A 13,224-nucleotide genomic window follows, 5' to 3' on the forward strand; every position below is an offset into this window, starting at 1 on the left:
TTTGTGGATCAGCTCAGCAAGTTCCAAATTGGCATCTCTGCACAGAAATCACATGTAATTTCATCCTTTGACAAACTAGCACTTAGACTGCCTTCTCTCTTCTAGCTGCAGTCACTTATGTTCAGCACATCACTCCAGAGACTACCTCTAAGTTATCCTTTAAAGTATAGAGTAAGTCACTGAGTTGGGACTGAGTATGAGGATAATGGTGTTTCTTCAACATTAATATGCTCTTTCCCTTTGACTTTTAGTTCTTCTGACATTGCCCAGCTACTTTGCAATTTTGGGGATCTGAAAAGAAAAAAAGGTAAAGAATAGCATTGTGGTGAAAGGAGAAGTGAAAACAAAAGCTCTATGTTCCTATTAACTGAAACTTTTTTTCCATTTGTTATGGGGTATTGGTGTCATTGAGTAGGCCAGGACTGAATTGCCCATCTCTAAATGCCCGAGGCAAGGTGCTGTGAACTATTGCAAACATTGGGTTGTAGGGGCACACTGCTGCTGGGGAGTTTCAGGAATTTTCACCCTAGAGATTTGAAGGAATATAATGCAAACCAGAGTGGTGTGTGGTTTGGAGGAAGCCTACACGTGGCGGTGTTCCTAATCACCTGCTGATCTTGCCTTTCTGGGTGTGTTTTGAAAGTGCTGTTGGAGGAGCCTTGATGATTTACTGCAGTGATGATGGAGAGCATAATGTAGGAACATACATAGGGAATTCTTCAAATTGACGGTTAGATAGAGTGCTGTGGTTGTATACGAACAGCTAAAATAGGAATATAAGTCGGTTTCCTCCACATAGATTTATCACTTCAGGAGTACGATAGTGCAAAGCCCGTTGCCCCGTTGCCTCAAGCTGACTGGGAAAGGGCGGGAAAGCAGCAGACTCCAATGTGATTGGCGGCCGGGGCTGCTCGCGGGCCGTTCGGCAGTTGACGGGCACGAGCCATTGGCGATTGGCCGGCGTGCGTGCGCGCGAGCTGTGGGGAGTTTGCAGAGTTTGAGCCGGTCGCTTCTCAGTAGCAGCGGCGTGGCGGTGACAGCAGTATGTGCAAGCTCTGTGAGAAACAGAGCGGGGGAGAGCGGACAGCTGCCGTAGCAAGTAGTGCAATCCAGCTCGGCCATCCCAACTGGCACCAGGCGCTTTAAACTGCTTTCTCGCTGGCTATAGGGGAAATAGTGACAGAACTTTGACGGAACATTTTTTTTTTGGAGGAAAAAAAAGAGCAAGAGGCTGGAGAGCTGCAGACTTAGGGATGGAAAACTTCACCCGGACAAAGTCAATGGCAGAAACATCAAACTCTTGCTAGCATCGCAAAGGTAAGGAATCCTGCACTCGAATCTGCAAGGGAGAGGGGGGAAGAGGGAGGGGTATATGCCACGGTCACAGTTTCTGGGAAATCGCCGGTGCTTCACCAACATCTAATTTCACGGAATGCAGTTCGCTTCGATGGAGAGGCATTTGTGAAGTGCGTGAGTGAGGAGGAGCTGCTGTGAAATGGCTGTCAGAGGTTCCTGGTGGCGGCGGCTTTTAATCAGTCTCTGGCGCCGACTATGGTGAATATCTGAGATTGCCGGCCGATCCGTACAGAGGTGGACATTATCTCGTCCCTTTACTAACACATCTCCGAAAAAAGCTGACCATGGCACGGATGGACACGGTGATTGCTGCAGAATGTGTTTACTGAAACCGGTCTAATCCCTGCAGGTCTCTGTCAACTTGACCACCAACACTAATAGAAACGTTCACCCGAGCTCTAAAATAAATTACCCACCATTTTGGTATTTAATTTTAAATAACTATATTGTTGAAAGTTATAATTTTCCAAGGTTCTCCTTCTGAGCTGAACTCCCCTCAGTGTGTAAATGTAGTAGCAGTGGGGCGCTCTGTTAGTTGGTGTGGGAACAGGCGAAACAAGTAGCTTTTATATTTCATCTATAGAATTATTCGACCAGATTATTACCCAGATAAGTCCGCAGTCCACGTGAATTTGTTTTCAAGAACGGCTCCGCCACCTTAAAGGTTTCTTTTTTCTCTCTCGTTGTTAGTAATTCATCTACAAAATGTATTAAATCCACAGGCGGAGTTGAGGTCGAGTAGCAGCTTGGTGTGTTTCTGGGTTGTGTAGGAATGTCTTATTCGGTATACTTTCTAGCTGCTGTCTGTCTTAATCGGGAAGAACATTCCTTATCAGAGTGGTGTAATTATAAATGAACAGACATTTCGTGTTTGTATACTTTCAACAACTGATCTAATGCCTCAGCAAGAGACACAGGGAATATCATCTTTCTTTGCCTCCGCCACTACTTTCTCTGCTGTTTTCTCCCCCCCCCCCCCCCGTCTCCTTTTCCCCTTCTGTCTCTTCTGCACTTTCCTACTTTCTCCGTTTTCTTCCAAGCTATCTTCCCTTTCTGTCTCCAGCCTGTGTCTGTGCCCCTCTTCCTCTCCCTTCCCCATCTGTCAAATGAGGTGCTTGGACTAATCGGCCAAATAGTGGCCGGCTGTTTCGGAATCTGCTCCCTTCCTTCCCCTATATTTAATTCTACCGGATTTGCTGCTTGAAGTTTATCAGTGACATTTCTGCATTTCCAATGCCAGATCAGTTTATCAGCTACGAATGTGGTGTATAGTGGAGAACAGAGAGAGGTGAGTCCTTTTAATTTTATCCCAGGATTTCATTTTGGATATAAACAATAGGAAACATAAACAGCTTGTGCTATAAATATCATGAGATGAAGATCTCTAACCACTAGTAATGATGTTTGACAACTCGAATTTGGAACACAAAAGTAAATCATTTATTTGCAGCTTCAGTACAGTTCGAGTTGCAAAGGAATGAAAAGCCCTCAGTGCTGTAAGTGCTGAACTTGCCTTTGTATATTCACATGCTGTGAATATCTGTGTTTAGATGCGTAAAATGACTGCAATGCATTCAAAGCTGAAATGGAATTATTTAAAGGTCGCATTTGGATTGTCTTCACCAAAATTTCTGTATAGTTAGTTTATTTAACTTTCTCTGGGAACATATACATTTCTGTAGCTTTATGAAATCGATGCTGTAAGCAATCTGTAAACGTGGTAAAACATAACAGGAAAAAACTACCCATAATGATTATATTGAGCAATTTGTAAAGTTGTAGCTGTTATTGTGAATGTAGGGGAAATGATCAATGAAGGGTTTTGAACCAACACAGATGTGATATTCTTGCATAATATATACAGTAAGTCAAAGTTGCTGGTCAATCTCTCATTTTCATGTTATAATCTATAGTTAGATTGTTATAACCATAGTAAATTTCTTGGTTAGTTTTCAATTTTTAGTTCTGATGTGGGATTATATGCCAAATGTTAACTTTTTATCCTTGTCACTGGTGGTAATGGATCTGTTGCCTTTTCATTGTTTGTTTGTATTTTTGCATTACAGAATATGAAGTTTTAATTTATTACCAGCCTATTTAGTTATTTATTTACCTATTTATCTTTCACTTGTTCTAAAGCATTATGTATACTTAGCTAAAAACATGGTGCTACATTATCATAAAGTAATCTTGCCTTTTTGTCAGGTTGTTCGGTTGACTGAGTGATACCAAATTATGCTGCTGAACAATATCAGGCAAATTAAACAGTACCAGTGCTGAAGCCACAGAAGCTGTTTTAAAAAGTTTGGGATTAAAGTGGGAAATAACTGACCCAGTCACATACCACAAGTAAAGATTTAAAATAAAAATAATTCATTTTCTTGTACATTTTTCAATTGATCTGCAAAACCTTTAAATAGATTCTAATCTGACCTTTTTCCTAGAAATTAATTAGTGACTCTTGAATCACTTAAACATTATTATTAGTCATATGGACTTTATTTTTCCCTCCTTTCAATCTTGCCAAGGTTTTGGTAACCTATCCTAACCTCTGTATATGGTTGTATCAAATTTTATCTGATAATGTCCTTACATATGTACATGCAAGTCATTTTGTGGAGTTGCAACAAAATAAGAACAGATTTATTATAAAGCTAGCCGTTTCAGCAGCCAGTGTATTCCCAATTTTACTTAATGCATTTTTGGATTTATTTTATTTTTCTTCTGTTTTGAGAAAAGAATATGCAATATTAACCCCGTCTTCTGCCATTTTTAAAGTCCCTAAATAATATAGGATACAAAGCTTAAGGGTTTACTGTTTCTGTCCTTAGGGGGACTTAAGGAAAAAAAGGAATCTCATTGGTGATAGAGAAGTAGAGAGTAGAACAGAGGCGTTATCTAACAAGTTAACAGAAGTGGGATGGTTTTATTACTGAAATGGAAAACTAATATTTTTCAAAAAATCCCAAGAGCCTCTGGTTTGGTTTGTCAGCCAGTGAAATGAAAATGCAGAATACCTTTTTAAATTGCTTGTACTTGGTTGTGGACATTATTGGCAATACTGATATTTAGTCCACTTTAATTGCATTAATCAGGGCGCCCTTTTGGCCACACTTCTAGAACACGGTGGTGAGCCTGTTGAACTGTAGCAGTCAGTATGGTATAGGTGCAGCCCAATTCTGTTAAGGAGGGAGGGAGTTCTAGAACTTTCTTTTAATGATAGACAAAAAAAATTACTTTTCTGGTCAGGATGTTGTTTGACTTGGAGGGGACTTTATCGGTGTTGGCGTATCCATGCACCTGTAGACCTAGTTCTTCTGAATAGTAAAAGTAATATGTTTGGCAGGTTTTATTGAAGAAACCTTGACGAGTTGGTGCATTGTGGATATGTACTGCAACCAACAGCCATCCAATGCCCTCTTGGATGCAACAATTGAATCTACTTCCACATTCTCAGGAAGCACAGCCCACAACCTAACCATTCAGTGTGTGAAAATATTTTTCCTTGCGCCATCCTAGATCCCTTTGTCAATCACTTGAAAATTGCCCCCTTTTTGTTTCTTGAATACACTGCCAGTGGAAACAGTTTCTGCATGATTCTGTCCAGATTCTATATGGCATCATCCAGTCCGAAAAACAATTGCTTACCATTGTTCTGTTTCCAGTTACCTAGCCAACTTTGCAGCCATGCTACCATCCTTTTTATCCCATTAACTTTGTTGACAAACATGTTATTTGGCAGTTTATCAAAAGCATTTTGGAAGTCCTGATGTGCCTCATTGACTGAATTGTCTTCAACCTCTCTTGCCTCACTAAAACTCTCAATCAAGTTAGTAAAACTATTTTCCTTTAAGAAATCCAAACTGGATTTCCTTAATTAATCTATATTTATACAACACAAATTGCTTCATGTTGTCCTGTGTTATCATTTCTAAAACCTTTCTCACCTTTGAGGTTTGACTGGCTGGCCTGTAATTCTGGGCTCTTAGGTAATACAGCTATCCTTCTTAACACTATTGGAGCGCACTATATTATTTTCGTGCCATTTCTAAGTTAGGGACATTCCTCAGTGATGCTGCCATCATTTTTTCCTTTGTGTGGTTACTGAGCATGCTCAGCTTTTTTTTTAAAAAAAGCAAACTGCCACTTTGCTGTCTCTTTCTTTACTCTCCAGCTAGCTAACCCTCCTGACTTTATCCCTTTATTGGTGACGGCACTTCTCGCTATCTCACCTATCCTTCCATTCCGTAGCTCCCAATTGCAGATCATCGGCTAGTGTTTAGGGGACAGAAGCAGCAAGGCAGAGAAAAGTGGCAAGCAGGGGATAACCACTCACCGGGCCAATCAGGGAGGGAAGCAGTAAATAAGAGAGGTGGTAAGTGGGTGTGTTGAAGAGAGGGAATGACTGAACGTCAGTTGGACAGCTGAGAGAAAGGGATGGGTAGTCCACGGAGTGGGAGAGATTGCAGGCTGCTGGTGAGAATTGATGATCAGAAGGTAAGCTTAGATGTCTACAGCACAGAAAAAGCCCTTTTGCCAATTGAATTTGCACCGGTCACTGATCCCTCCACGAAGGGGATAGGTTTTTCCCATGCACCCTGTCTTTGCCCCTCATAATTTTATACATCTCAATCATGTCCCCCTCAGTCTCCTCTACTTCAAATAAAACAACTCCAGTCTATCCAATCTTTTTTCGTAACTGAAATTTTCCAGTCCAGACAACATCCTTGTAAATCGCCACTACATACACTCCATTGCAATCACACCCCTCCCATAATTTTGGATTCCAGAACTGCACACAATACTCTAGCTGACTCTACATTTTGGCTAGTACTTGACTGCTTCCTTAACCATTTTATCTATCTGCCCACTGATTTAAGTCATTGGTGGATATGCACACCAAGGACCCTCTGTTCATCATAGTCGTGGAGCCTAGAGGTCAACAGCACAGAGGATTGGTTTAGCTCAGTTGGCTTGACAATTGACTTAACAGTTGTTTTGTGAAGCAGTGTGATGCCAACAATGTAGGTTCAATTCCTATCACCAGCTGAGGTTACTATGAAGCACTCTTCTTCTCGACCTTTCCCCTTGCCTGAGGAATGATGGCTCTTGGGCTTAATCACCACCAGTCATCTTTCTTTAACAAGAGAGAGCCCTATGTCTGGAAAGACTGGTGACATGACAATGGCACAGAAAAAGCTCATTCAACCATTGTGTCATAAACAACCAGCTAACTATTCCAACACTTGCCCTATGGACTTGTGTGCCTTTGCATCCTAAGTGTTTAGATGTGCACATACGAAATGTTGAGGGTTTCTGCCTCTATCACCCAGAGGCCAACCGCTCTCTGGGTGAAAAACGATTTCACCCAATCTCCTCTAAACTTTTTGGCCCTTACCTTATGTCTATGCCTTCTGATAATTGTTCACTATATAAAAGAGAAGAGTTTCTTCCTATCTGCCCTCTCCATGCCCCTCATAATTTTATACATGTCCCTTCTCGACCTCCTTTGTTCCAAGGAAAACAACCCCATGTCTGTCCAATCACAGTTTGTAACTGAAACTCTCCAGCCCAGGCAAAGTTCTGATAAATCTCCTCTGCACTCTCTCCAGTGCTAACACATTCCTTTTATAATGTGGATTCCAGATCTGCGCACAATATTGTAGCTGTGGTCTAACCAAGTTTTTATGCAATTCTAGCATAACTTCCCAGCTCTTGAACTCTGTCTTAGCTCATAAAGGCACGTATCCCATATGCCTACTTAACTTTGTGAGAAGATTTGTAGCTCAGGTGCTCGTTGCTGTGGTTCTGTTCGCCGAGCTGGAAGTTTTTGTTGCAAACGTTTCGTCCCCTGTCTAGGTGACATCCTCAGTGCTTGGGAGCCTCCTGTGAAGCGCTTCTGTGGTGTTTCCTCCGGCATTTATAGTGGCCTGTCCCTGCCGCTTCTGGTTGTCAGTTTCAGTTGTCCGCTGTAGTGGCCGGTATATTGGGTCCAGGTCGATGTGTTTGTTGATGGAGTTTGTGGATGAGTGGCCCAATATACCGGACACTACAGTGGACAGCTGAAACTGACAACCGGAAGCGGCAGGGACAGGCCACTATAAATGCCAGAGGAAACACCACAGAAGCGCTTCACAGGAGGCTCCCAAGCACTGAGGATGTCACCTAGACAGGGGACGAAACGTTTGCAACAAAAACTTCCAGCTCGGCGAACAGAACCACAGCAACAGCCTACTTAACTATCTACCTGCATGTCTTAACACCTTAATGGACCAGTGTACATGCACACCAAGGTAACACAGATTCTCAGTGCTTGCTAGGGTCCTACCGTTCATCATGCTTTGTTAGTTCTGCTTCAGCTCATTATCTCACTTTTATTGGATTGAATTCCATTTGCCACTGATCAGCTCATTTGACCATCCCATCTATATCCTCCTGTGAACTAAGGCTACTGTCGTCACTATTACCAATTTCTGTATTGTCTACGAACGTATTGATCAGCCTTCTTACATTCAAGTTAGTGCAGATTGTTTTCTCCACTGTTGCTTCTTTTGTATTCAAAGTTCCATGTACACAGAATCTTTAACTTTTTTTCCATCTGCAGGATTGCTTTTAACAAGCCACATATCTGTGCAATTGGATGTTGTATACATCAAGAATTTTACCATTTACCAACCAATTTCCATGGATTGTTCATTTATCTAATAAATGATGGGCGGCACGGTGGCACATTGGTTAGCACTGCTGCCTCACAGCGCCAGAGACCTGGGTTCAATTCCTGCCTCAGGTGACTGACTGTGTGGAGTTTGCACATTCTCCCCATGTCTGCATGGGTTTCCTCCGGGTGCTCCGGTTTCCTCCCACAGTCCAAAAATGTGCAGGTAAAGTGAATTGGCCATGCTAAATTTCCCGTAGTGTTAGGTGTAGGGGAATGGGTCTGGGTGGGTTGCGGGTCGGTGTGGACTTGTTGGGCCGAAGGGTCTGTTTCCACACTGTAAGTAATCTAATCTAATCTAAAAACCTCCTGAGATGAGTGAATTGTATTTGCTTCTATACCCAGTTCGCTTTATTACCTATCCTTTCTTGTACATCCACATCTTTTCATACAATTCCCTCTCTACCTACATCCAGCTTATTTACATGTGTGGAAAACCAGAAAAAAGCCCCAGTTTAGATCAATAGAACATACCAAGGACTACATGTTGATAATCCAAAGAAAGCATCAACATACTCTTCTATTTTTCATTTTTGCCGTCTTATCTAGCCTGTCATGTTACCACCATGTGTCTTGCTGCTTACAATCTAATATTTGGGACCTTATCAAATGCATTTTGAACATCCATTGTATCGCTTAGAACATATTCTCAACAATTTCAAAAATTATTCCATTCCATTCCATTTTAGACAATACTGTCAGATTAGATTATATATTTTCAAGTATTCACTCGCGTTATCCTTGAAATAGTGCTGTGAAGCATTAGGTATTAATAAGTTATAAAGAGTTAGAGGATTTTTGGACTAATTAAGTTCAAGATAACCAATAGAACTTTTTATGTCTTAAATACAGTTCAAGAGACAACAGATTTGATTAAAGTATTGGATTTAATAGAGGTATTCAAAATTGAAGCTTCTGAACAGACTGGATAGGGAGAAAATGTTTCCCCTTGTAAAAGCATTCTGAATAAAGTGCATAAATTTGAAGTAATTGGTACTGAAAATAATGCAATATGCTTTTTCATACAGTGAGTGGTTAGGATCTGGAATGTAGTGCTTGAGGATATGATCAAGGTTCTAATTAGGCTTTTGAAGGGATGCTAGATGGTTGATGAAAAGGAAGAATGTAAAGTGTTATGGAGAAAAGGCAAAGGAATGGCATCAGGTGAATTATTAGTTTGGAGAGTAAGTTTAGACATTAATGCAGACAAGGCAGCCACTTCCACATAAACAACTGTGTGGGCAGAATCTTTCTTATTTTTGGCTAGTTCTGAGTTGCATTATTTTGGAGTAATTCTCACCGCAAGATTTGGTGTGATTTCTTGCTGTAACTTACCAAACCATAACTACCAGCCCCACCCCTATAGTGATTGCATCTGATTCTATCTTCACCTTACTATGTGCTGCTCCTAGAATAACTTATACTCGTTGGATATTTCCTGAAAGATGAGCATCCTTTGCCCTTGTGTTGGTGCCATTTTTAAAAGGCTTCTTTTAAAACACACCGAGACAAGCATTGGAATGCCATTGTTGTCTCTCATCAGCAATGTAATAGAATAGCCACAAAGCCACATTGCTCACAGTACGTGGCCACCATTGCTGATGCTCTCTTATACACACACCACCACACTCCCACTAGCCATTGTTTAACCACCGTCCATACAGTTTAGCTGTCATTAGCCACACCCATCTACACAACTTCTAAGTCACTGCTACTCTGTCCCCACTGTCCACTCTGTTATTGTTCAGTTGGGAAACATCAGATAGAGGCAAGCAATCAGACAAAAGCAAACAGTACCTTTAATTGTCAACCAGCAAAAGTGAATACAAATGAAATGAGAGGCTGCAGTTAAACTCTCACGAAGCAAGCCAAATGTTGGTAAGATTAGCTATGACAGTTTGATAGTTTTCTGTACCCAGCTTGCTGCTTCTGGAACCAGGTGTCAAATCAGGTGCCTGTAGCACCCAATTCAGCTAAGCTATGTCATCCTCCAGTTCAAAGACCTCATCGCTCTCCTTGGAAAACTGCAGCCGTTTCCTTAGTTTCTCAGCATCTGTCAGTCACTTCTTGCCTGCAGTGGTATTGTGGAGCATGTCCCTTAGAATTCTGGTATGCTATCATGTCCAGTCTATACTAGACTGGTCCAAGTTATAGAACTGAATCCCCAGCGACCCTATCACTAATCCATCACGGCTCTGACTGCAGTATATGTATCAACTTAGTGAGAGTATCGAGCTGGCATATTACATCAAGGAGAGTGTCTGTTACGCTCTCATCCACTTCCCATCTCAGATTCACTTGAATCATACTCCTCATTGCAGGCAGTACCATCCATTCACAAAATGGTTGTGGTCAAAACACTGATTCCTTTAGTTGCATGACTTATATTTACCTCCTTGAAAACAATGAATGTGGGGGGATTAGGCATTGACTTTCACAGCCATGAAGAAGAACATTCTTTTTCAGATAAGGAAATCAAAACTGCACACACTATTCCTGGTGTGGCCTTACCAATGCTATGCATGATAGCAGTAAACATCCTTGTTCCTGTACTCTCATTCTCTTGCTATGAAGGCCAACAAATATTTGGCTTTCTTTACTGCCAGTTGTACCTGTGTGCTTAGTTGCAATGACTGATGTGCAAAAAATGTGATGCTGGACAAGCACAGCCAGTCAGGGAGCATCTGAGGAACAGGAGAGTCCATGTTTCGAGCATAAGACACCCAGTTATCACTAAACATTCCTCTCTCTCAATTTACAGTCAGTCATTCAAATAATAATCTGCCGCCTTATTCTTGCAACCGTACATTTATCCACATCATACTGCATCTGCTATGCATTTGCTCCCTTGGTCAGCCTGTCCAATCAGGCTGCAATGTGTCTGCAGCAGTCTGCATATGGAAACAAAATCTCACCAAGTAGAAGGACAAGTAGGACATTCCTGTGAGGGGGCTCAGGTGGGGTGTGAGGGAGGTTCAGGAACCTGGGCCCAATGTAAAATTCAATCTGAGCAGGGATATGTTCAGATGGGATCCTACTGTACACCTGACCATCCTTCAGTTTATGCATGATATTATGTCTGAGCATTGCTGTTTTCAGGAGATGAATAGCAGCTGCGTTATGCTGGACATCCACTGCTGCCATGGTTGCCAATTTCTGCAATGTCCCACCCTGGCCTCTACCACCCAGAACTACCTGATTTCTGGTCCTCAGCCATGGCCCTCCCTTCTGCCAGTGACTTGCATCCACGATTGTCAAGGTGTGGGTTCCTGAACAAGGCCTCTCTGTTGATAGCCACTACACCTGAAGGTAGGAAGATCAAGCATGAGTCAACCATGTTCTAGTCATTGATCTGGTCCTGGTAGAAGACAGGCAGAATTCTGAGGGATACCTGCAGACCCTCATCGTCTACAAACAGGAGTTTTTTGTCATAGTTGAGGTAATCGTGCTAATGGTGGAAAAAAAAAATTACTAGACTGCCCTATCCAGGAGAAGGCTCATTGTAAAGGTTTCACTGCAGAGCTTGAAGATTGAAGGTTGCCATCAAATTATGCTTTTAGTCAAAGTGCACTTAGTGAAAGGCAGAAATTAAGGAGAGAAATTTATTTTTCTTTTATTTTTTTTATCAACCTGTTCAGAAATGTTATTACATACCGCTGGAGCAGGTGGGAGTTGAATCTGGGTCTTCTGGCTCAGAGCTAGGGACACGACGACTACACTCGAGAGTTAATTATATTTTTACTTGTTTCATTATTCACGTGGTCTGCATGAACTGGATAATTCACTGTGTTCCAATATGGACAGGAACAGACAAATGGTTTGATCATTTTGTCATGTGCACATTTAAATAAAAGTTGTGGGTGAAAAGGCCATTTGGCCCATCAAGTGTGCTCTGTCATTTATTATGGCTATTTTATTCTTCAACCTTCTCCCTGTAATCCTTGATGCCCTTTCTTATTAAGAACATTATCTATCTCTGTCTTAAATACACTTAATGACTTAACCTCCACAATCTTCCAAAGATTCACCACCCTCTGACTGACGAAATTCCTCCTCATCTTGGTTCTAAAGGATTGTGACTTCACTCTGTGGCCGAAGTTCTCTCCCTAAACCCATCCAGATATCTACCATTCCTTCCTCCTATAAGGTACTCCTTAAATCTACTCTTTGAGCCAAACCTCTGGTCATTTTTCCCTTTTTGGATCTCAGCAAATCTTAGTTTAGGACACTTCTGTGAAGTACAGTAGAAGTTTTATTGCAATGGTACAGTTCTGTTGGCTTATATATAGAATAGTGGTCGCTTGTAAGTCTGCTTTCAATTTCAGGTCTTTTATGTATAGAATTATCAATGCTTGGGGCTAAGCCAGAAAATGTCATGCAAATGGAAGGACTAAATAAACTGGATAATCACTTACTTGCAACTTAAAAATAAACGTTTTGAGTCTTAATGGATAATAAATAGTGTCATACGAACAATAATTGATTTGACTTTTGATATTGCTATCGCTATGAAAACAAATGTCAATATTTCGAGTCTTATGAGTCAGCTACTACATAGTTTATTTGGTGTCATACTACCTGTTTGTTGGTATTACCTGTGCCATCTTGCCTCTTATAAAGTAATGTTTGGCACTTGCACAGCTACTGCTGTGTGACATGTTGGTAAAGAATTAGTGCATGCAGGGAAAATCTTGATAGACATATGTAGAATGAACAGATTTCCTGTTAGTTGATGAATAATATTCATTTGTTGGCAGCACTCTTATTTTGGAACTCATTGCTGCCGCAATCATTGTCTCTTAAGCATGTACTCAGCAACAGTAAGGTATTCCCTTAACTATCACAGCTATGTAAAGGGATGATCAAATGCTTTTGGCTAGTCATTGCTGTCACAATTTTCAAGGGTATGAGCCCTGTGCAGGAAAATGGGACTAGTGTAGGTAGTAGTATATTTTCAGGTGGTATAGACTTGATGGGCTGCAGGGCTTCTCCTGTACTTTTGTTGATAATTGCTGAAGTCTAAAGGGGATGGTGTGTGATATACTCTAAGCCTTCTATACTATAAGATTCTGTGCAAACTATTTCTAGGTGTGCACGTAGGAGTCAGCATCACCTTGGCCAAAAACAGCTACTTGTAGGTAAGCTTAAATTTG

At 41.3% G+C, this 13,224-nt stretch overlaps 1 protein-coding gene across 6 annotated transcripts in view; it reads left to right on the top strand.

The window, feature by feature from the left end:
• Nucleotides 1-1,065: 1,065 nt before the first annotated feature.
• The window catches only part of adgrb2 (adhesion G protein-coupled receptor B2), an 805,995-nt gene continuing 793,836 nt past the window's right edge, over nt 1,066-13,224 (top strand). For 5 of the 6 annotated variants that reach the window (XM_043717943.2, XM_087976927.1, XM_087976929.1 and 2 more), the window contains exon 1: nt 1,066-1,317. The gene's annotated coding sequence lies outside the window, so the exon portion shown is untranslated. Of the gene's footprint in view, nt 1,318-2,515; nt 2,645-13,224 lie in introns of those variants that run through there. The other variant, XM_043717947.2, reaches the window with a different exon arrangement.

The sequence above is a fragment of the Chiloscyllium plagiosum genome, unplaced genomic scaffold (assembly GCF_037043375.1).
Source record: "Chiloscyllium plagiosum isolate Xiang-an unplaced genomic scaffold, Cpla_swu_hap1 HiC_scaffold_30, whole genome shotgun sequence".
Classification (NCBI taxonomy): Eukaryota; Metazoa; Chordata; class Chondrichthyes; order Orectolobiformes; family Hemiscylliidae; genus Chiloscyllium; species Chiloscyllium plagiosum.